Source organism: Anolis carolinensis, chromosome 2, assembly GCF_035594765.1.
Source record: "Anolis carolinensis isolate JA03-04 chromosome 2, rAnoCar3.1.pri, whole genome shotgun sequence".
Lineage (NCBI taxonomy): Eukaryota > Metazoa > Chordata > Lepidosauria > Squamata > Dactyloidae > Anolis > Anolis carolinensis.
In genome coordinates, this window is record NC_085842.1 from 108,715,597 (window position 1) to 108,724,301 (window position 8,705).

Genomic DNA, 8,705 nt, shown 5'->3' on the forward strand with positions numbered 1-8,705 from the left:
CCCGGGCCATGGTGGAGGCTCCTTCTTTGGAGGCTTTTAAGCAAAGGCTGGATGGCCATCTGTCGGGGGTGCTTTGAATGCGATTTCCTGCTTCTTAGCAGGGGGTTGGACTGGATGGCCCATGAGGTCTCTTCCAACTCTACTATTCTATGATTCTATGATTTTATGAGAAATTAAATTTTCCAGGAATTTATTTGGCTGTTTAATTATATCTCACGATGAAGCAGAGGTGGGGTTGGAGTATAACCACAAGTATTTTTCAGCTTCATCCTGTTATGGCTTTAGTAGAGGCTTTTAAAGTGATCAAAATGGTAATTTGTATTTACTGTAACAGCTATTCCCCTCATAACATAACTGCAATGGAAGTAGTCTTTTTAGCATGTTATTAATTTAAAATGTTTACTTTTTCTCAATAATAGTTGTCCTAATAAGGACAACACCAGGAAGCTGTCCAAGAGGGATTCGAATGAGAGGGAAGTGATGGGGAAGGTATCCAGTATGCCTCTGGATGTTTCTGCCAGGAGTAGGGTCCTCAAAGAGAGCCCCTAGGGTGGAACAAGGTGGAGAGGCCTTGAAGCAATCCATCAGTTTCACTTAAATCCAATGTCCCTGAACCTACACCTGTGTTTTCTCACATTAGAGATGCCAAGGAAATAGTCTTTTCCCTCTCCCATTCCCATCCAATTTCGGATTACTGCGCCCATCTCACTATGTCTGTGTAAGTCTGCATAAGATTTCCGAAAATAATAATAATAATAATAATAATAATAATAATAATAATAATAATTATTATTATTATTATTATTACATGCATTTATACCCTGCCCTTCTCCCCGAGGGGACTCAGAGCGGCTTACATTCTGCCACGAGGGCCAGCAACAAATATACTATAAAACAAAACAATTAAAACATGATAAAAAGTATACAAAAATTAAAACGCTGCAAGGCAGCGATATTGCACCATCCTCAGTCATTCAATACTGCTACAATTACAGATTTGCGACCCGATTACATCAGCCAATGAGCTTATTCACTGAATGCCTGGGTGCAGAGCCAAGTTTTTAGTTTTCTTCTAAATCCCAGGAGGGATGGGGTTTGCCGGATATCACTGGGGAGGGAGTTCCACAGCCGAGGAGCCACCACTGAGAAGGCCCTGTCCCTCGTCCCCACCAGCTGCGCCTGCGAGGCAGGTGGGATCGAGAGCAGGGCCTCCCCGGAAGATCTTAAGGTTCTAACGGGCTCATAGGAGGAGATACGTTCGGATAGATAGGCAGGACCAGAACCGTTTAGGGTTTTGTAGGTCAAAACCAGCATGACTGTCTTGGTTGTTTTGGCCTAAACTAGTACAGTATCTTGAAATAATATTTGATAGGATTTGACAACATAATTTCAATAGCCTATGGTTTTTTGATTAAATGTCCACACTGCTAAGTAGCTGTCACTCACAAAATAATTTTAATTATAAGAACATAAAAAAAATTGCATAAAGCACTTCAAAATCTTAGGTGACCGTATGTCTCTAAAATGTAGACTGGTCATTAGAAAATTGTTTCTGGAAAGAAAAAGGTGACCATAGAAAACCACAGGAAAATCTAGCAAATAATAGCTGAGAGAGAAAAAGCAGAAAAGGCAACTGCTGTAACCATTTTGGGATGCTACCTACCTCTTGAGAGACTTGATGAGGGTAGAAGTAGGATTGGTCTCTATGTTGTCCTGTTAACCTACGCTGCCCGCCTATGCTCAGTCTGCGCATTTGTTCATCAACTGCAGTCTTGCAATGCGAAGCTCTACTAATGACTTCCTATGAAGGAAATTACTCAGGTAAATACTACACAGGAAAGAGGGCACATAACAGTAAGGTTAAACTTTTGTATTATTTACTTAATTAGCCAGACTATAATACTGGAATGTACACTACTAATTGCCTTTCAACTCTATAGCAGTGCTTTGGAGGAGGGGGAAAGAGAGAGAAAGATCCTTCTAAACTTTATATAGGGACATGAGAGAAGCCTCCCAGCAGGATGGTAACATATCTGGACGTCCCCTGGGCAACTTCTCTGCAGACGGCCAATTCTCTCACACCAGAAGTGACTTGCAGAAGTGACTTCTCTAATTGCTTCTGACACGATGAAAAATCTGTTTATATGATCTCAAACCTATCCAAGTTTCCCATTTTAGGCTGAATTACCCAGAATATGAGCCCCCGGTTGGTGCAGCAGATTAAACCCCTGAGCTGCTGAACTTTCTGACCAAAAGGTTGGAGGTTCGAACCTGGGGACCGGAGTGAGCTCTCACTGTTAGCCCCAGCTTCTGCCAACCTAACAGTTTGAAAACATGCAAATGTGAGTAGATCAATACGTAGCATTCTGACAGGAAGGTAACGGCACTCCATGGAGTCATGCTGGCCACATGACCTTGGAGGTGTCTATGGACAATGCTGGCTCTTCAGCTTAGAAATGGAGATGAGCACCAATTGGACATGACCAGACTTAATGTCAGGGGGAAACCTTTACCTTTACTACCCAGAATATACCTACTGTTCAATTTAAAAAAGTCTCCTTGAATCCTGAACTGCTTGATTCTACTCTTCCCTGACATCTAAAAGTTCTAGTAAGTTTTTTTCATGGATTATGTCTCACTTGTAGATTCTAAGAGCTCAAGAAAGCAAAACAATTTAACTGTGCTCCTGAAGGAATATATATAGGAAGGACAGAAAGGCTATTATAGACTTGAAAAATAATGATTTGAGAAAGTATTTGGACTTCAGTATGAGCTTTCCATCCAGATATACTGTTCAGGTACTTTGGCTTCACAGCAATCGTTACATGGACCAGTAAATATGTTGTTCTGTGGGATCACTGTGGTAAGCATGACTAAGCTATCAAATTTTAACATAAATGAGTACAGGTTTATTAATACATAATTACATCAAACATTAAACCCCTAATTAATCATTTGCAGTTCCCTAAAACCCTATTCAACTGTCCTATCTCTTTCACCTCTTTACCTTTTGTCAGAGACGAGTCTTTCGCATCCTTTCTTTCCCATACTTTCCCCTTCACAGCTAGCACAGACTAGGCTTTTCCAGCTCATAAAGCATATTGCATTCTTAAACCAACAAAATATTTTGATTAAAGGATACTTCTGAGATTTTTGCACACCTAAAACTGGTCTGTCTAGTTTCTGGTCCTGTAGAACAGAGTTCTCATTTGTTTTTGTTAACATGAGTGGAAGACTGACTGAATCTACATAATGAAGGTTTAGCAAAGCAAACCTGGTTTGTTATAAAAGTGGGGAAAATGCTGAGAAGAACCAATTTTTTTATAGATCCGTTGCAGTCTGGGACATTGAACAGAAACAGCCTTGGTTGCCTTAGTAGATGATCTATGCAGAAAACTAGACAGGGGGAGTGTGTCCCTGTTGGTTCTCCTGGACCTCTCGCAGCTTTCGATAACTTTGACCACCGTATCCTTTTGTGATACCTCACGGGAATGGACCTTGGAGGCACTGTTTTACAGTGGCTCCAGTCCTTTCTGGGGGGCCATTCTCAGAAGGTGTTGTTGGGGGACATCTGCTCGCCCCCACAAACTTTGTCCTGTGTGGTCTTGCAGGGCTCAGTATTGTCGTCCATGTTGTTTAACATCTACATGAAACCGCTGGGAGATAACATCTGGAATTTCGAAGCCTGATGCCATCTGTACGCAGATGACGTCCAACTCCATCACTCCTTTTCACCTGCTGCTAAGGAGGTTGTTCAGGTCCTGAACCCGTGCTTGGCAGCTGTAACGCTGTGGATGAAAGTGAACAAATTGAAACTGAATCCAGACAAGACAGGGGCATTCCTGGTCAGTCATAAGGCTGAACAGGGTATAAAGTTACAGTCTGTGCTGGATGGGGTTACATTCCCCCTGAAGATGCAGTTTTGCAGCTTGGGAGTAATCCTGGATTTGTCGCTGAGCCTAGAACCCCAGGTTTTGGCAGTGGCCAGGGGAGCTTTTGCACAATTAAAAATTGTGTGCCAGTTGCACTTGTACTTTGGGAAGACAGACTTGGCCACGGTGGTCCACGCTCTTGTTACATCGAGAATAGACTACTGCAACACACTCTATGTGGGGTTGCCTTTGAAGACTGTTCGGAAACTCCAATTAGTTCAACGAGTGGCAGCCAGATTTCTTACAGGAGCAGGGTGCAGGGAGCACACAACCCCCTTGTTGCACCAGCTCTACTGGCTGCCAGTCTGCTACCGAGCACAATTCAAAGTGCTGGCTTTAGCCTCTAAAGCCCTAAACGGTTCTGACCCAGCTTACCTGTCTGAACATATCTCCCTCTATGAACCATCTCGTAGATTAAGATCTTCCGGGGAGGCCCTGCTCTCGGTCCTATCTCCTTCGCAGACGTAGTTGGTGGGGATGATAGAAAGGGCCTTCTCAATGGTGGCCTCTCAGCTATGGAACTCCCTCCCCAGTTAAATTAGATCAGCTCCCTCCCTCCAGTCCTTCAGAAAGAAAGTGAAGACATGGTTGTGGGACCAAGCTTTTTGACAGTAATCTGCAATGCAATTCATGTGATCTACAAAACAAGAGACTCTGGAATAGTGCAATTTATGGAATGGCTCTTGGAAAATGCCCTTGGACTATGTAGTTTTTAATAATCATTTTTAAGATTAAGAAGTCTTCCCCACTCTTATGACCCCTGTTTATATCCAAAGCTCCTTGCATGTGTCATGGACAGTTAATTAGTTCTCCAACCTTTTGTGTGTGTGTGTGTGTGTGTGCGCGCGCGCGCACGCGCACATTTTCTACAAGCTAGTTAGATAGTCCAGGCAGAACACTTAAGTTGCTCCTCCTTTGTGAGATATGAGTTAATTTTATCACTATTCCAAATGTTTCCACATGCAGTTATAAGAATTAATTCGATGTTCATGCCATATGTTTCTTATTACTAATTATCGAACAATTGTCCAAGCTATATATATATTTGTAGCATATTGTTAACAGGAGAACACCCCTCAGGAGTCCATTTTAGGACATCTCTATTATGATTTCTGAATGCTATCCTTATACAGTATAATGACATGTTTTACACTGCAATGCAGGATGTTCATTCCAAGTGCCTCCACTCCAAGTGCTTCCCCACCATATTGAGTACCTACATCTTAACAGGAAATGTTGATTCATCAAGACAGAACGTTTCTGCCCTTAAGGTAGAACTTGCATAGCATGATCATTGAGGCTAATGAACATAAAACCTTACCCCTTGTTTTCTGGGAAATGCAAGTCATGTCTTGCACCATAAGCATTCTCCAAAGGAATACGTAAGTAAAGACTTTGTGGGAATTCCTGTTGTAAAACCAAGGTGTTATCAAACTATTAAACTTTTCCATCTCTTGTGAAATTGGCTTATGCTTGGGTTTATATTTTGTATCTGGGACTTTAGCTCAAATTTTCCTTCCAAATGTTTCTACAAGCCAAATGCTAAAACATTATATTCAAACATTAATTGGAAAATTACCAGGACAGGGCTTATGCCCTTTAAAACATCTATCAGTAATCCAGTGTGTGCGTGTGGGGGGGGGGGGAGGGGGGTGACTGTTAAGATTTATTTCACATTTCCTTTTAAAGGGAAAGCAGTACAGTTCCATTATCTGGGCAGAGGATAAAGGGGGGGGGGGTTGAAGGAGTAAAACTATTTCCCCGTTTTCCTGTTATTTCCCCCACCCATGTCACCATCATGGAAACAACTCTCGTTTATGACATGGGAAGAAGAGGGGAGGGAATAAGCAGCAAAAATGTGGTCTAACCCAGGCGGCCATCTGCATTCAACTTAATCTGACCTGCAGCAGGGAGTTCTGCAGATCAGGAGGAGCCATGCTGAGACCAATCCGGCCATGCCTGCATGCCCCAGCAGCAACTTAAAATGTATCTTTTGCTCCTTCTCTGTGCCTTCCAAACTTTTAACTATGTAGCAAACTTCTAATAAAAGAATCTCCTTACTCTAACCTCTCTCCCTATGGCTATTACGTATCTTTCCTTGCACTGAAAGCCTGAATTCCCTCACGATCTTGGCCGCTCTGCTTTCTCCTCTTTTTTTCTCCCTCGCTGGACAAACTGCGGAACTGCGGGCTACCCTCAGCCTCTATTTCCGGGTATCCCATTTTGACCCCAAGCATGACCATCTTTCATACCCCTAACTCAAAACGCTTCCCCGTCACGAGGAGACCACCCGTTCTCGAATTAATGAAGTTTTTAGAGGCAAATCAGCTGATTGTCAAAATCTGTCAACGGTCAAAAATTGAGTTTCCTCGCACTGCGGCGCGATTTTCTCTGCAAGGATGGACTCGCAAAGGTTCAGACTACGTGCTGGGTGCGGAGGGGGCCACCCAGGGCTCCCTACCTTCCATTCATGAACTGCCCCCATCTCCGGAGTTCCCCCTCCCGCTGACCTTTGAACTAGTGGGGCTGCCTTGCCCCAGATTGTCACAGATTCAACCCATTTTCTGAACTTTTATTTCTTTATGAATTCCATACATTAAAACTTGGGCTTTGGGGTGGATGAAATAAAATGAAATGTGTTCCTACATGTGACCTGAGTATCCTGCATGCCCCCTTTTCCCTTTATCACCATGAAATATATTTTATATTAAAGAATGACCAAAATCTGACCTAGGAATCAAATGGACAAATAGTTGCAACTCTCCGGAGGGGATAATCCCTGTCACCAGGAAACAGTCAGACACCCATCTTGCATGGACAATAGATCTGGTTCCCCCCCCCCCATTAAACGCCGGAGCAGCCCATTTAATGGAAAGATGACTATCTGGTTCTCGGGCCACTTACAATGGGGACAATCAAAGCCTATGATTGCCCCAGCTGTCAAAGTGAACTGGACTTATTTAGAAACAAATACAGCCCATCTGATCACCGGAATCTGACAAAGCCTGCCAGACAAAAATATATATATATATATATATATATATATATATATATATATATATATTTGCACACTAAAAAGCAGTCCAGAAACTACCTTGAGGGCTTGGAAAGGCTCTCGGTACTTCCTTCTTGACATTTACTCAATGACTCAATCATAATCCCTCGCTAATCCCTAGCATCTAATCCATAGTTCTCATTTTAGCCTGCCTCCTCGTCTCTGATTGGTGGAAACACTGAGGCGCCAGAAGCTCCCTGATTGGACTGAGATTCGCGCCGATCCCTCGGGGGCCAATCAGCGCACAGGAGGGCAGGGGAATGAACAGCGCGAAATTCAAATCGCGCCTCTAATTTTCTGTATTATAAAAGCTGTTGATCTGTAATGCATGACATGGCTCCTTGACGAACGATCGCGGGGGTCATCCTTTTCAGCTGAACTGAATAAACAACTCTGTCTTCTTTCTTCGTGTCTGAGGGTGAGATTTTGTAGCAAAACCTTGATCTTAGCGGCTGCCCCCCCTCCTCCCTGCCAGGATTCTCGGACCCGCGGCCGGGGCAGGAGCGGGGATTCCCTTCAGAAGGGGATCCCCCCAAATCATAGCTCGATATCAATAATGGGGAAAATAATTTTTTTCTCTTCAACTCCCCACCCTGCAAAATGGAAGGGAAGAACACCCTCCTTCTAAGTTACTCTTACTGTCTGTTTAAAATCTTTTTATATTAAAATTAACTAAACTGACACACGGTGATATGAATAGGTGGGATGAATCTTGTAACTAACCAAAAACAAGTAGCAGTTTGACAAAAATCCAGGAAAACTGGGCTTTATGTAAAGAACTAGCTGAGAAATGTAAAATTTGGTGGCTCTTTAAGTACTGCCTCTCACTTAATCAGCAGCTTCCTAACTTACGTAATTCTGGGATGCTAAAAATGCAACTTTAATAAAATTTAAAATAAATGTAATTAAGAAGTCCCTGCCATTTGAAGGTGATTTAATTTTCCAGATTTGAGTTTAGATCATAAGGCATGTCTCCTGACTTGTGCAGATAACTGGGTGAGCCTAATTCAGATACCCACCCACCCACCCCCGGACAATTCTGGAATCAACATACCTCCTTCTGAATTGATTACTTTGATTCTGTTCATTTAATTAAGAAAAGGACTGTGTCATATATGATGCCAAGGTACCTTGGGATACATATCTTGGCGTCAACTGATTCTATAATTTCCACCCACCATGAACCACTCTGGCTCCCAACTGGTTCGACCTCTTTCAATGAGGATTGCTTGCTGTGGAATAGGGCACCGAAAGAAGGTTCAGGCTGCACAGGATCTTCAATCTTGGCATAAGGGAGGTGACTCTGGAATAATCTGTTCTTGCAAGTATACAATACCAGGTCCAACCCTCAGGTATGTTGCACTCTCTCCCACCTCATGGTTGGCCCTCTGGTCTCACTGAGGTACCAGGTCCCTTGGACAGATCAGTGGCTGCAGAACCTGAAGCCCAAAGGCAGTAAGGTGTGGCAGAACTGACCCCCTTTTCATGTATGGGACCCAGGCAGGGCTAGGTCCTACCCTGGAACTGGTCCCTGCAATACGATTTCTTGGAAGCCAGGCACAACTGGTCTTGTGACAGTTGTTGTCCTTATCTCCAGTGTCACCTGCCAATACACCCACCTTGGTCCCTGGGGCCAAGTGGGTTGTTTGTTCAGGCCCTGAATGGCCAACCTGCCTCTGGTCCTGTTGTCTCTGAGGTAACTAGCCTAATTTATGCAC

The 8,705-nt window shown here is 43.4% G+C and overlaps 1 long non-coding RNA gene across 1 annotated transcript in view; it reads right to left on the reverse strand.

Annotated features, from left to right (window-relative positions):
- LOC103277872 (uncharacterized) overlaps positions 1-8,705 on the reverse strand; it is a 35,567-nt gene that overhangs the window by 8,503 nt on the left and 18,359 nt on the right. The window contains exon 2 of the long non-coding RNA XR_505728.3: positions 1,664-1,801. This is a non-coding gene — a long non-coding RNA (uncharacterized LOC103277872). The remainder of the gene's footprint in view (positions 1-1,663; positions 1,802-8,705) is intronic.